The sequence below is a fragment of the Molossus molossus genome, unplaced genomic scaffold (genome assembly GCF_014108415.1).
Source record: "Molossus molossus isolate mMolMol1 unplaced genomic scaffold, mMolMol1.p scaffold_m16_p_4, whole genome shotgun sequence".
Taxonomy (NCBI): Eukaryota; Metazoa; Chordata; class Mammalia; order Chiroptera; family Molossidae; genus Molossus; species Molossus molossus.
Window position 1 is genome coordinate 59,461,371 of NW_023425377.1, and position 12,537 is coordinate 59,473,907.

Here is a 12,537-nt window from a genome sequence, read left to right on the forward strand (position 1 = left end):
CTACTCCAGACCATGACTATCTCCTTTCGAGGTGGGTGGAAAGGCTGGGGGCCACCGGGAGAAGGAGCAAGATGACAAAGGAGGCGTTGATATGGGATTTCCCCACTAGAAGTCTCTTACAATACAGTTTTGGAGTAGCTTTTGGAAGAAGTCATTGGAAGAGAAGGACACCAAGTACTAAAGGTTGCCTAGAAATCAGAATGGGAACTCCTGTGAACAGTGAGTACCTGTTTGGGGGGATCTTCTGGCATAGCATTCTGACCTCTATTTGGAATGATATAAACTATAAATAAAACCTTAATGAAACCTCTGTAGGACAATAGCACCCAAATATTTGCTTCGGTGTCACTGAATAAATAAACTTCTATCTGGAATATTATTCATCCATGAAAAAGAAGGAAATCCTGTCATTCGAAACAACATGGATGGACCTTCAGGACATTATGCAGTGACCTCAAGCTCTTATCAATATGCCCTTATGAAATAAGACAGAGAAACAATATTATTCAATCTCACTTATATGTAGGATTTTAAAAATGCCAAACTCATAGAAACAAAGAGGAGAATGGTGGTTGCCAGAGGCTGAGGGGTGGGGTAGATGGGGAGGTGTTAGTCAAAGGGTACAAAATTAAATAATCGGGTTTTTTTGTATGTTCTTCCATTTCAAGGTATGGATTCATTCCAGGATTGTTTTGGGTCATATTTGGGCAGTATTTGTGAACTCAATTCATTAAGATAACTAGGTATCTTAAATACTTTGTAGCAATCACCTGGCTCAGCTGTATTAGGAAGACAGTGCCCTGGGGCTCTTTACATAGTTTCTGAGTCATGTTCCTGTGGCATAATGTTCTTATTTAAACAAGCTCTTCCCTGCTGTATATTATGCCTCAGGGTTTGTTTCACAGAACAACTCATACCACATAGCAAAGAACCTTTTAGGAGGAGAAATAAATTCATTTATGTTCCTTCTGAAAGAAAACTCCATTTAAAAGTAATCTGACTACACTGGCCGGTTTGGCTCAGCAGTTAGAGCATCGGCCTGTGGACCAAAGAGCTGCAGGTTCAATTCCAGTCAAGGGCATGTACCTTGGTTGCAGTTCAATCCCTGGCCCTGGTCAGGGTTGTGCGGGAGGCACTCAATCATTGTGTCTCTCTCTCATTGATATTTCTCTCTCTGTCTCCCTCCCTCCCAGTCTATCTGAAGATCAATGGAAAAATATCCTCGGGTGAGGATTAAAAAAAAAAATCATCTGACTATTAAGTCTGTCCAGGATAACTCTGGGCTTGGCCCACACTTCAAGCACCAAGTGAATGCTGGCCCTCAGAGGTGATTTTTCCTGTGATTTGCCAAAAAAAAAAAAAAAAAAAAAAAAAAAGGCCTCTCTTTACTTTCAGTCTTTCTGTTTGTAAAATGTTAAAATTCTTCCGAATGGAATATTATTTGAAAACAGGAAACTCCTGTTTACCTAGAATGTGAACAACAGAAGAATTCTAGCAGCACATGTTACTTAATATTTTATAAACCATTTTGAGTAAAAGCATACTGACAAAGTGAGTACATCTGTAGAACGTCTAGTTAAGAATAAAAGAAAAATAGAAATACGCACAGTTAGGAAGACAAAATTTACATAAGACTATGCTGTATGGTCCTTACTTAATAAATTGTAAAAATCACAATGAAAGACAGAATTCATTAGGAAATGTAAATGAAGATAACTGAGCCAAAATAGAAATCTATGCTAATCAAACACCATAGAAGAAATGGAAAATATAGTCAAAATATTACATTAAAAAAGCATGCCAGACCTAAATATAAAGGCAAATAGTTTTGTATATTCACAGACTAGATCTGTTGAATGTAATATACACTATTCCATAGAAGATGGAATGCTTTCTAATTTATTTTATAACACAACATCATCTTGGCAAAAATACTCATTAAAATATAGAAGAAAAACAAACACAAATTTGTATTTGTACAAATACAGTTTTGAATAGAGATGTAAAATAAAACATTAGTGAATTTCTTCAAGAATGATACAGACTGGATTACTGGTCAAGATGGCAGAGTAGGTAAAAGCTATATTCACCTCCTCTCACAACCATATCAAAATTACAATCAGCCCTGGTCAGTGTGGCTCAGTTGGTTGGGCATTGCCCGGTGCACAGAAAGGCTGATGGTTGGATTCCTGGTCAGCAACCGGGTTTCGGGCTCTATCCACAGTAGGGGGCATGCAGGAGGCAGCCAATATTTTACTCCCACATTGGTATTTCTCTCTTTCTTCCTGTCCTTTCTTCTCTTTAAAAATAAATTTAAAGTCCTCTCTCTCTAAAAAATCAATAGAAACATATTTAAAAAAAGAAAAGAAAAAGAAGCCACATGTATGTCAGAAGACTGTATGTCAACTACAATTGAAACACTAAAAATGAGCTCTGCACAGGTAGCTCAGTTGGTTAGAGTATCCTCCTGATACATCAAGGTTGCGGGTTCCATCCCCAGTCAGGGCACAAACAAGAAGCAACCAATGAGTGCATTAATAAGTGGAACAACAAATCTCTCTCGCTCTCTCTCTAAAAATCAATCAATAAAATTTGAAAAAAGAAAAGCAATAAATAAATAAAAGATTTAAAAAGAACAATCAGGCCCTGGCCAGTTTGGCTCCGCAGTTAGAGCGTCGGCCTGTGGTCCAGAGAGACCCAGGTCCGGTTCCCGCTAAGAGCACGTACCTCAGTTGCAGTTTGTCCCTGGCCCTGGTTGGGTCGTGCAGGAGGCAGCCACTCGATGTGTCCCTTTCATGTTGATGTTTCTCTCTCTCTCTCTCCTTCCCACTCTATCTGAACAAAAAATGGAAAAATGTCCTCGGATGAGGATTAAAAAAAGAAAGAGCAATTAGTACAGAATGATTAAATACGTCTTATTCTAAAAGTAAATGGGCTTTTAGAAAAACAGCAAATTTTTTATTTTTAATCCTCACCCAAGGATATTTTTCTGTTTATCTTCAGATAGAGTGCGAGGGAGGGAGAGGGGGAGAGAGAGACATTGACTGGTTGGCCCCCTCATGACCCGGACCAGAGCTGGGGCAAACGCAACCGACATACATGCCCTTGACCGGAAGTGAACCAAGGGCCGTCGCTCTAACCACTCGGCCAAACCGGCCAAGGCAATAATAGCAAATTTATCAACAGAATTTACTTAATCAAAACTTCTCAGAGAAAAACTAAACAGCCACCTGGAAAGATAAACAAAGGTATTAGATACAATTAATATTTAATCTTGATCCAAGCTCTTAGTAAACTAAGAGTAGGATGTACATCCTCAGTTTGATGAAGAGCGCATTTTGGAAATCAGCAGCCAGTATCATACTTCAGCATGAATTGTCTTGTCTTCCCATTCACCAGAAATAAAAAAAAATGAAATCCTCTAATGCCGCAGTGAGAGCAGTATTCAGAGACTACTTTTTTTTTTCTTTATTGAGTTTTAGAGAGCGGAAGGGAGAGGGAGAGAGAGGTAGAAACATCAATGAGAGAGAACATTGATTGGCCGCCTCCTGCACGCCCCTCACTGGGGATTGGCCCACAACCTGGGCATGTGCCCTGACTGGGAATCAAAGGACAACCTTTTGGTGTTTGTCTCGACGCTCAACCACTGAGCTACACCAGCCGGGCAGAAACTGCTTTCTCCAGTGCAAAGAAATGCAGGACATGAATTGGAGACCAAACTGTCATTATCTACCGATGATTTAACCAACTAATAGAATCAACAGTGAATATTTTCATTAAATCAGAATTTTATCATATATTTAAGACTCATAGTCTTTTTCTTGTTTTGACGTACATGTAAGGGAATGTCATAGCCCCCCAAAATATATCAGGGCCCTGTCATCAAATTTACTGCTATACTGTAATACGTGATATTTCAGTTTCTGGAAAGTTCAGTACCCCCTGACCCCAAACCTATCCATCTTTAAACACAGAGAGAACTGAGCTTCAAAATTATTTCATATGCTACAGAAAAGTTTTAATAGGTCAAACTGACCGTTCTAATTTTGTCAGTATCATACTGTACTCTCCTGGTGAAATGGGCCTTTGCAGTGGGGTGCACATATTATTACGAGTTCCTCCCCTAAGGCTGGTGCTGCTGCTTCTCCTAAAAAAAACCCCTCAGAGTTCACCTCTGGGCCCAGAGTGAACTGACAGCCCTGCCACGGTGAGTGATCTCTGTCAACACAGCCCTTTGAGTGCTGACCACAGAATTCTGAAAATGAGACTTTGAGGTGTGGTCACACCAATACGTTTTGCACAGAACCCATGTTTGCCTGAAGTTGGCTCTGAGTGAGCCAGCATCTTTCCTTGGGGGACTGAGTGAACTCTTAGAGAACCTCCAAACCCTGGGATGCAAGGGAGCCCTGAGCCAGGTAATAGTTTAAGCCCCATTCTTCCAAATAAGGTCAAACTGTAACTTCTGTCCTTGGGCTACAGAATGACCTGCCATTTGTTGCAATGGCAGCAGCATGGGAAATACACATACTGGTGAGAGCAATACAAATAGAATTGGAAAACATATTTATAACTGCTGCTAAGTTAACCACAAACACATCCATCAAGCAATTTAGGAATGATTTCAGACCCAAGGGCAGTTTTCCTTTTGCTGTTTGCAAAGTCTTTTCTTCAAACATTTCTTCTAACAAATGCATATTTTATGGTATCCTAGAAAAAAGGGTTGGAATCTTTCTTAGGATTAAGGAAGAACACAGATGTAAAATATTCTTGTTGCAATGCCCATGGTAGAAAAATACAATCAAATTTAGAGAATAAATTGGAAAGAGGGCAAAACTATAAAATATAGTTGACCCTCAAACAATGCAGGGGTTAGGGGCACCAATCCCTGTGCAGTTAAAAGTCAGTGTACAACTTTTAACTCCCCAGAAACCAAGTTGTCCCTGGGTATGGGCCGGGAATTGCTTCCAGGACCCTCTGTGGATATCAAAATCCACGGATGCTCAATCTTCTATATACAATGATGTAAAACTATATATACAGTTAACTCTCTGCATCCATGGACTCCCATGGATTGAAATAGTCAGAAGTATTATTGAACAAAATCTGTGTATAAGTAGTCTTGTGTTGTTGGAGAGTCAACTGTAAATTTTAAAATTTAATAACATCAGGTCATGGAAATTTTCTTTCTTTTTTTTTTTTATCCTCACCCGGGGACATTTTTCCGTTTTTTGTTCAGATAGAGTGGGAGGGGGGTGGGGGAGAGAGAGAAACATCGACGTGAAAGGGACACATGGAGTGGCTGCCACCCACACAACTCAACCAGGGCCGGGGACAAACTGCAACCGAGGTTCGTGCCCTTAGTGGGAACCAAACCTGGGTCTCTCTGGACTGCAGGCCAACGCTCTAACCACTGAGTCAAACTGTAGGCCATGGAAATTTGTATCTGCATTTTTTAGTAGATATAACTTACTATGCATGTTATCCTACTGCAAATAGCCTAAGAAACTATATAAGCATAGCAAAAAATTTAAAGATTAAGGGGGAAATGCTGCTATTCCTAGAAAAGAAAGCTGAAAAAGAACGGGGGTAAAAAAAAAAAAATTCAGGGTCAATGTAGCAGTAGATAAGTATGGTACTAGTGCCACCTGCTGTTGAAAATATAAGTTGCAACTATTCAATAGGTGCTCTGTTCTGAATACTATTCTGATTCTTTTTTTTTTTTTTTTAATCTTTATTGTTGAATATAGAATGTATTACAGATGTTCCTCATTTTTCCCCCATTGACCCCCTCCTCCCCACTCCTACCCCCCTCCAGCCTTTTCCCACACTGTTGTCTGTGTCCATTGGTTATGCATATAATTTCTTTGGTTTATTTCTTCCCACCCCCTTTCCCTTTGAGGTTTGTCAGTCTAGCAATGAATTTGTACTTCTTAATCCCTTCACTTTTTTCACCCTTTCCCCCAACTCCCCTCCCATCTGACAACCATCAAAATGTTCTCTGTATCTATGAGAATGTTTCTGTTCTACCTGTTCATTTTGTTTGTAGATTACATTGTTGATAGATATGTATTCGTTGCCATTTTGTTTGTTCATATATTTTATCTTTTTCTTCAAAAAGACCCTTCCTCATTTCATATAATAATGGTTTGGTGGTGATGAACTCCTTTAACTTTTTCTTGTCTGGGAAAGTCTTTATATGGCCATCGATTCTAAATGACAGCTTTGCAGGATAGAGTAATCTTGGTTGTAGGTTCTTGCTTTCCATCACTCTGAATATTTCTTGCCACTCCCTTCTGGCCTACAAAGTTTCTTTTGAGAAATCAGCTGACAGCCTTATGGGAACTCCCTTGTAGGTAACTAGCTGCCTTTCTCTTGCTGCTTTTAAGATTCTCTCTTTGTCTTGAACCTTTTGCATTTTGATGATGATGTGTCTTGGTGTGGGCCTCTTGGGGTTCATCTTGTTTGGGACTCTCTGTGCTTCCTGGACTTGTATGTCTGTTTCCTTCACCAAGTTAGGGAAGTTTTCTGCCATTATTGTTTCAAACAGATTTTCAATTTCTCCTTCTTGCTCCTCACCTTCTGGCACCCCCAAGATGTGAATGTTGGCATGCTTGAAGTTGTCCCAGAGGCTCTTTACACTATTCTCATTGTTTTGGATTCTTTTTTCTTTTTGCTGTTCTGATTGGGTGTTTTTTGCTTCCTTATATTCCAAATCGATGGTTTGCTTCTTGGATTTACACACTCTACTATTGAATCTGTGTAAATTATTTTTTATTTCAGTTAATGCCTCCTTCATTTCTGACTGTGCATCCATCATTTCTGACTGGTTCTTTTTTATGCCTTGAGGCCCTCGCTAAGTTCACTGAGATTCTCACTAAGTTAATTGAGCATCCTTATAAGCAGTATTTTGAACTCAGCATCTGTTAGGTTGCTTATCTCCATTTCGCTAAGTTCTTTTCTTGGGGTTTTGTTCTGTTCTTTCATTTGGGACCTGTTTCTTTGTATCCTCATTTTGGCTGCCTCCCTGTGTTTGTTTCTGTGTATTACTTAACGAGCGGTATGAGGCTAGCTGACACCAGATGTTGCTTGTTTGAAAGAATTTAGGAAAACCTGAAGCAGGATCCAAGACAGGCCAATCCTATGGTTAAGCAAAAGGCAACAGCTTGGGTGGGCCTGGAAGTTGGGTGGGGCGGGGCCTCAGGGAGTCACCAGGGTGGAGCTACCAGTGTGAACCAGGTTGCTGGAGTCCCAGATATGGCGACTGTCTGCTGCCTCAGGGAAGGGCTCCCCAAAGGAACAAAGGCCTCTAATAGCACGTTTGTCCTGGAGAAAGCCCCCTCTCCAGCCCTCGCTCCAGTGCCAAACAGCTCAGTTCTTCCCTGTATGTCTCTGGCGCCCCTCGAGCTGCCTCCCCTCCGAGCTTAGAGGGAGAGAGTCTGATAAGTCCGTGCGCGGGCCCTTTAAGGAGCTGCCTGGGGCTCCAGCCTCGTCAGCTTCCCTGAGCCTCAGTTCCTGCTGGTTTTTCCAGTCAGAAGTTATGGGGACTTCTCTTCCTGGCACTGGAACCCTGAGAGGGGCACCTGGTGTGGGACGGGGACCCCTCAGTCCTCAGGAAGGACCTTCCCAGCCGAGGTGTCCTCCTGATTTTTATCCGCCACACGTGGGTGTGGGACCAGCCTGTCGCGCCTCCGCCCCTCGCGCCTCCGCCCCTCGCGCCTCCGCCCCTCGCGCCTCCGCCCCTCGCGCCTCCGCCCCTCGCGCCTCCGCCCCTCGCGCCTCCGCGCCTCCGCCCCTCGCGCCTCCGCGCCTCCGCCCCTCGCGCCTCCGCCCCTCGCGCCTCCGCCCCTCGCGCCTCCGCCCCTCGCGCCTCCGCCCCTCGCGCCTCCGCCCCTCGCGCCTCCGCCCCTCGCGCCTCCGCCCCTCGCGCCTCCGCCCCTCCTACCAGTCTGGATGTGGCTGCTGCTTTAATTCCGTAGTTGTAGGACTTCCATTCAGCTTGATTTCAGGTGGTTTTGAATGATGGTTGTTCTGTAGTTTAGTTGTAACTTTGATGTGGTTGTGGGAGGACGCGATACCGCGTTTACCTACGCCGCCATCTTGACCGGAAGTCCTTATTCTGATTCTTTTAAAACTTGCCCTTTCATAGTAGAAACATATATTTTATGTTGCTTTCACTATTTTCACTTACACATATCTTACTACAGCAGGCCCTAAAATAACAACTTTTTGTTCAACGTCGTTTTTATATAATGTTAATTATGAAAAAATAAATCATTCTGGGCTGGGGCCACAATCTGTGTGAAGTTTGCAGGTTCTCCCCACATCTTTGTGGGTTAGAACTCCAGTTTCCTCCCACATTCCAACGGTGTGCACATGAGGTGAACTGGCATGTCTGAATCATTCCAGGCTGAGTGAGTGTGGATGTGGGTGATGCACCCTGTGATGGAAGGGAGCCCTGTCCAGAGTGTGGTCCCACCTTGCATCCGAGCTGCTGGGAGAGGCTTGAGTCACTGTTGATCCTGAACTGGAATCAGCAGGTTGAAAAATCATGATCTTATTTGTTTGTATTAATCTGTATTATATGTATGTATAACTCACATTTATTAATATTAGAAGTGTTTTGGGTCTTCATTTAGAAGTTTGTTGATGTTTTGGTGGCCAGAAATAATGTAGGAACTTAACTTTGTTTATATAATTTAGCCTCTGGTAAAATTGGTTTCGTTACATGTCATTTTGCTTGAAGTCAAAGTTTCCATATCTTATCAACAATGTTAAGTGAGCACTTGCTGTGTGGGCTGAGGCTTACTGTATGGAATGGAAGTCGGGAACAGACTGACAAACCTCCGAGGGAAGGGGGGGCCAGGAAGACATAAACCAAAGAACTTACATGCATATATACACAGCAATGGACAGAGACAACAGTACGGTGAAGGGGTGGGAGTGGGAAGAACGGTGTCAAAGGGGGAAAGGGAGGAACATCTGTGATAAAAAAAAATGAATACTCCCTGGCTGGTTTGCTCAGTGGTTAGAGAATCAGCCCATGGACCAATGACTCATGGGTTCGATTCTGGTCAAGGGTACGTACCTTAGTTTCAGTTCGGTCCCCACCTTGATTTCAATTCGGTCCCCAGCCCTGGTTGGGGTCTTGTGGGTGGCAACCAGTTGATGTGTCCCTCTCATGTCAATTTTTTTTTTTTTTCATCTTCACTCGAGGACATTTTTTGATATTTTGTTCAGATAGAGTGGGAGGGAGAGAGAGAGAGAGAAACATCGATGTGAAAGGGACATATCGAGTGGTCGCCACCCACACGACCCAATCAGAGCCGGGGACAAACTGCAACGGAGGTACGTGCCCTTAGCGGGAACCGAACCCGGGTCTCTCCAGACTGCAGGCCAACGCTCTAACCGCTGAGCCAAACCGGCCAGAGTTCATGTCAATGTTTTTCTCTCTCTCCCACTCTACCTGAGGATAAATGGAAAAATATCCTCGGGTGAGGATTAAAAAAAAAAAAAGAATAAATTAAGTATTGAAAATAAATTAATTTTTTAAAAAAAGGATCACTGAGTCCTATGTTGAGAGATATATGTAGATACTCTTATTTACATGTCATAACAACTCTACCAGGTAGTTAGTGTTTTTATTCCCATTCTATGGATGAACAGGATAGAACTTGACAGGCACTAAAGAATGTACCCAAGGTCATGAAAATGGTGGGTGGTAAAGCCAGCCTAGAACAGGGGCTGTTGGACTGGAAGCCAACCTGAAAGTTGCTATTGTGCCTTTTTATACTTGCTTGGTGTTGGGAGATCATTCAGAACAACTGTTTCCAACACTCCAGCCTCAGTTTACCATTAGGATACATTATTAAGGCAAAGAAGAGTTCATATAGGTTATTTTGGGTGACCTTTCTAATATTAATAATGCTTATCTAGTTTGGGGCATTTATGTGTCTTTGTGCTAATTTGCACATCTGAGAGTAATAACTTATACTTGAATATTTTCAGAGTCTCTCAGCTTAGAAATAGGAAAATGGCTCAGATTTTCCCTGCAAGGCATCCCCTTAGATCGAGGATTCCAAAACCATGTATTTCTATGAAGGGGACAAGAAAGGCTTATTAGTCCTCATTGTATATAGATGGCTTATCAAACCTGTATTGGTTATCGTATGCAAATGCTAAGAACTCTTACCACCATGTTCTGAAGAATCCCAGGGTTTGTTGCTAAATGTAGTGGAATTTTGTGCCCAAGGTTTGGAAACAAAACAGAGAGGGAATGAAGCAAATAAAAAAGGATAGCAATAGATGGAGTCCAGCAGGGGAGAAGAGAAAGCGAATGGAGACTTGGGCAGGGTAGCAAATTCAAGTGAAGGAGAGAAGCAAGATTCTGAATGTGCACCCAAGAGCCAATTACTGGAAGAACTGAAGCTGGCGACCCAGTCCCAGCACACACCACACCCAGAAGCAATACACACAGTGGGAGTCATGTGGGATCAAGGCACAATGACAGGCAAGTGGTTGGGGACTCCATGACAGTGTAGTCGGTTCTTAGGAGAACATCCCTGAAACCAAGAGTCAACCCCAGATATGATGAGGGTCAAATCAATTCCTCTGAATCAAGATTTATCCAGAGCCTTTGCTGTGAAGAGCACTGTAGGAGTTGTGCACTGTGAGCAACTAATACTCTGCTTCAACTCCTCTTCTTTTCCTCTCTTCTCCTCACAGATTTGGCAATGATAGCACTTAATTCAATCCAGCTGTAAAGAGCTGAAAACCTCAATAGTAAGTTCCAAATGGATTAAGCATGTGAACACAAAAGCTATGGCTTAGTTACCTAGTTACAGCTTAGATTGGCATCTCAAAGCTGAGAAACTGATGAATTGATTTCTGGGCCAGCATCCTGCTTCTTGCCTGGAGAATTCTGCTGTGTGTGTGTGTGTGTGTGTGTGTGTGTGTGTGTGTGTGTAAGTATTGTAATTTTTTTCCTTTTTTATTTTAAATTGTGGTAAAAAAAACTAAATTTATGATTTTTTCTTTTTTTGTTATCCTTGCCAGAGGATATTTTTCTATTGATTTTTTTTAGAGAAAGTGGAAGGGAGGGAGGGAGAGAAACATTGATGTGAGAGAAACACATCAATTGGTTGCCTCCTACATGACCCCAACTGGTCTGGGGATCAAACCTGCAACCCAGGTACATGCCCTTCACCAGGAATCAAACCTGAGACTCTTTGGTCCATGGGCTGACAATCTAACCACTAAGCCAAACCAGCCAGGGCAAAAATTTATCATTTTAATCATTTTGAAGTATACAGTTCATCAGTGTTAAGTATATCTGCATTGTAAATATTTCTAGAACTTTTGCATTTTGCAAAACTTAAACTCTGTACCCATTAAAACGAATTTTTTCTCCCTCTTCCCTCCACCCTTTTCTACTTTATGATTTTGACTGTTTTAGAGATATCATATGAGTGGAATCACACAGTATCTGTACTTTGTGACTGGCTTATTTCACTGAGCATAATGTTCTCAAGTTTCATCCATGTTCTAGCATGTGACAACATTGTCTTCTTTTTCAAGGCTGTATAATATGCCATTATATGGATAGACATTTTTTTTCATTCCTTCAGCAATCCCACCTCTTAGCTGTTGTGAAAAATGCTGTGCTAAACCTGGGTGGACTGCTTCTTATTTTTAAAAACCAAAATTGCTATAGTAACTAGAGTTTAGCAGTCATAGAGATGCTGATGGAAACTAAAACAGAAAGAGAATTAGTAGTAGCCTAAATGCCTCAGGAAGCAGAGCATATGGGAGAATTCCTGGCCTCTATGCATGACTGCCTGTACATCTCACTTGGAAAAACAGGAGTGTAGCTTTCAGCATGACCTCAGATTTAGAAAAAGGCAAACTTCCAACAAAAGACTAGATTTTTCTTCAGCAATTCAACCATGTCACGTAACTCAGATCTTCCGTGTCCTCATGTGTCACCCTGAGATTTTATGGGGGTCATTACCGTCTACTTCCAACATGGAGACGTGTGTGCTTTGTCAAACTCCACGAAGAGAGGCATGGTGGAGGGGAAGGAGGAGCAGATTCCAGAGCAGATTCTCCACGCTCTGAGATGCTAATTTTAATCCATTGCTTTTAAGCATGGGTAAACAATTCTTTAAATTTTATCTTTCTCATTTGTCTGATGAAGATAATAACGCAGACTAAAATTTTTTGGTGAGGATTTAATGAAAACAATTGTAAAATTAAAATAAGTTATATAAACATTGACTACATTACTTTAATGAATATCACTATCATAGCACTTTTGGCAAATCAGTGTTTCCACTTGTCTTTTAGCTGCTTCCTTTCTCTTTCTGACTCTGAGTGGAGCAAGGTAATCAGATCTTCCAGGTTCTGAAAAGTGAATTCTCACCTCTCAAACCTAATGGGACATTGCTTAGGTCTTCCCTGAAGTTTATAGCTAATTTGAATTCAGAAATAGTAACTGAAGATTTACCAACTATTGAAGAAGTTTGTGGGTGTGTCAGAGAG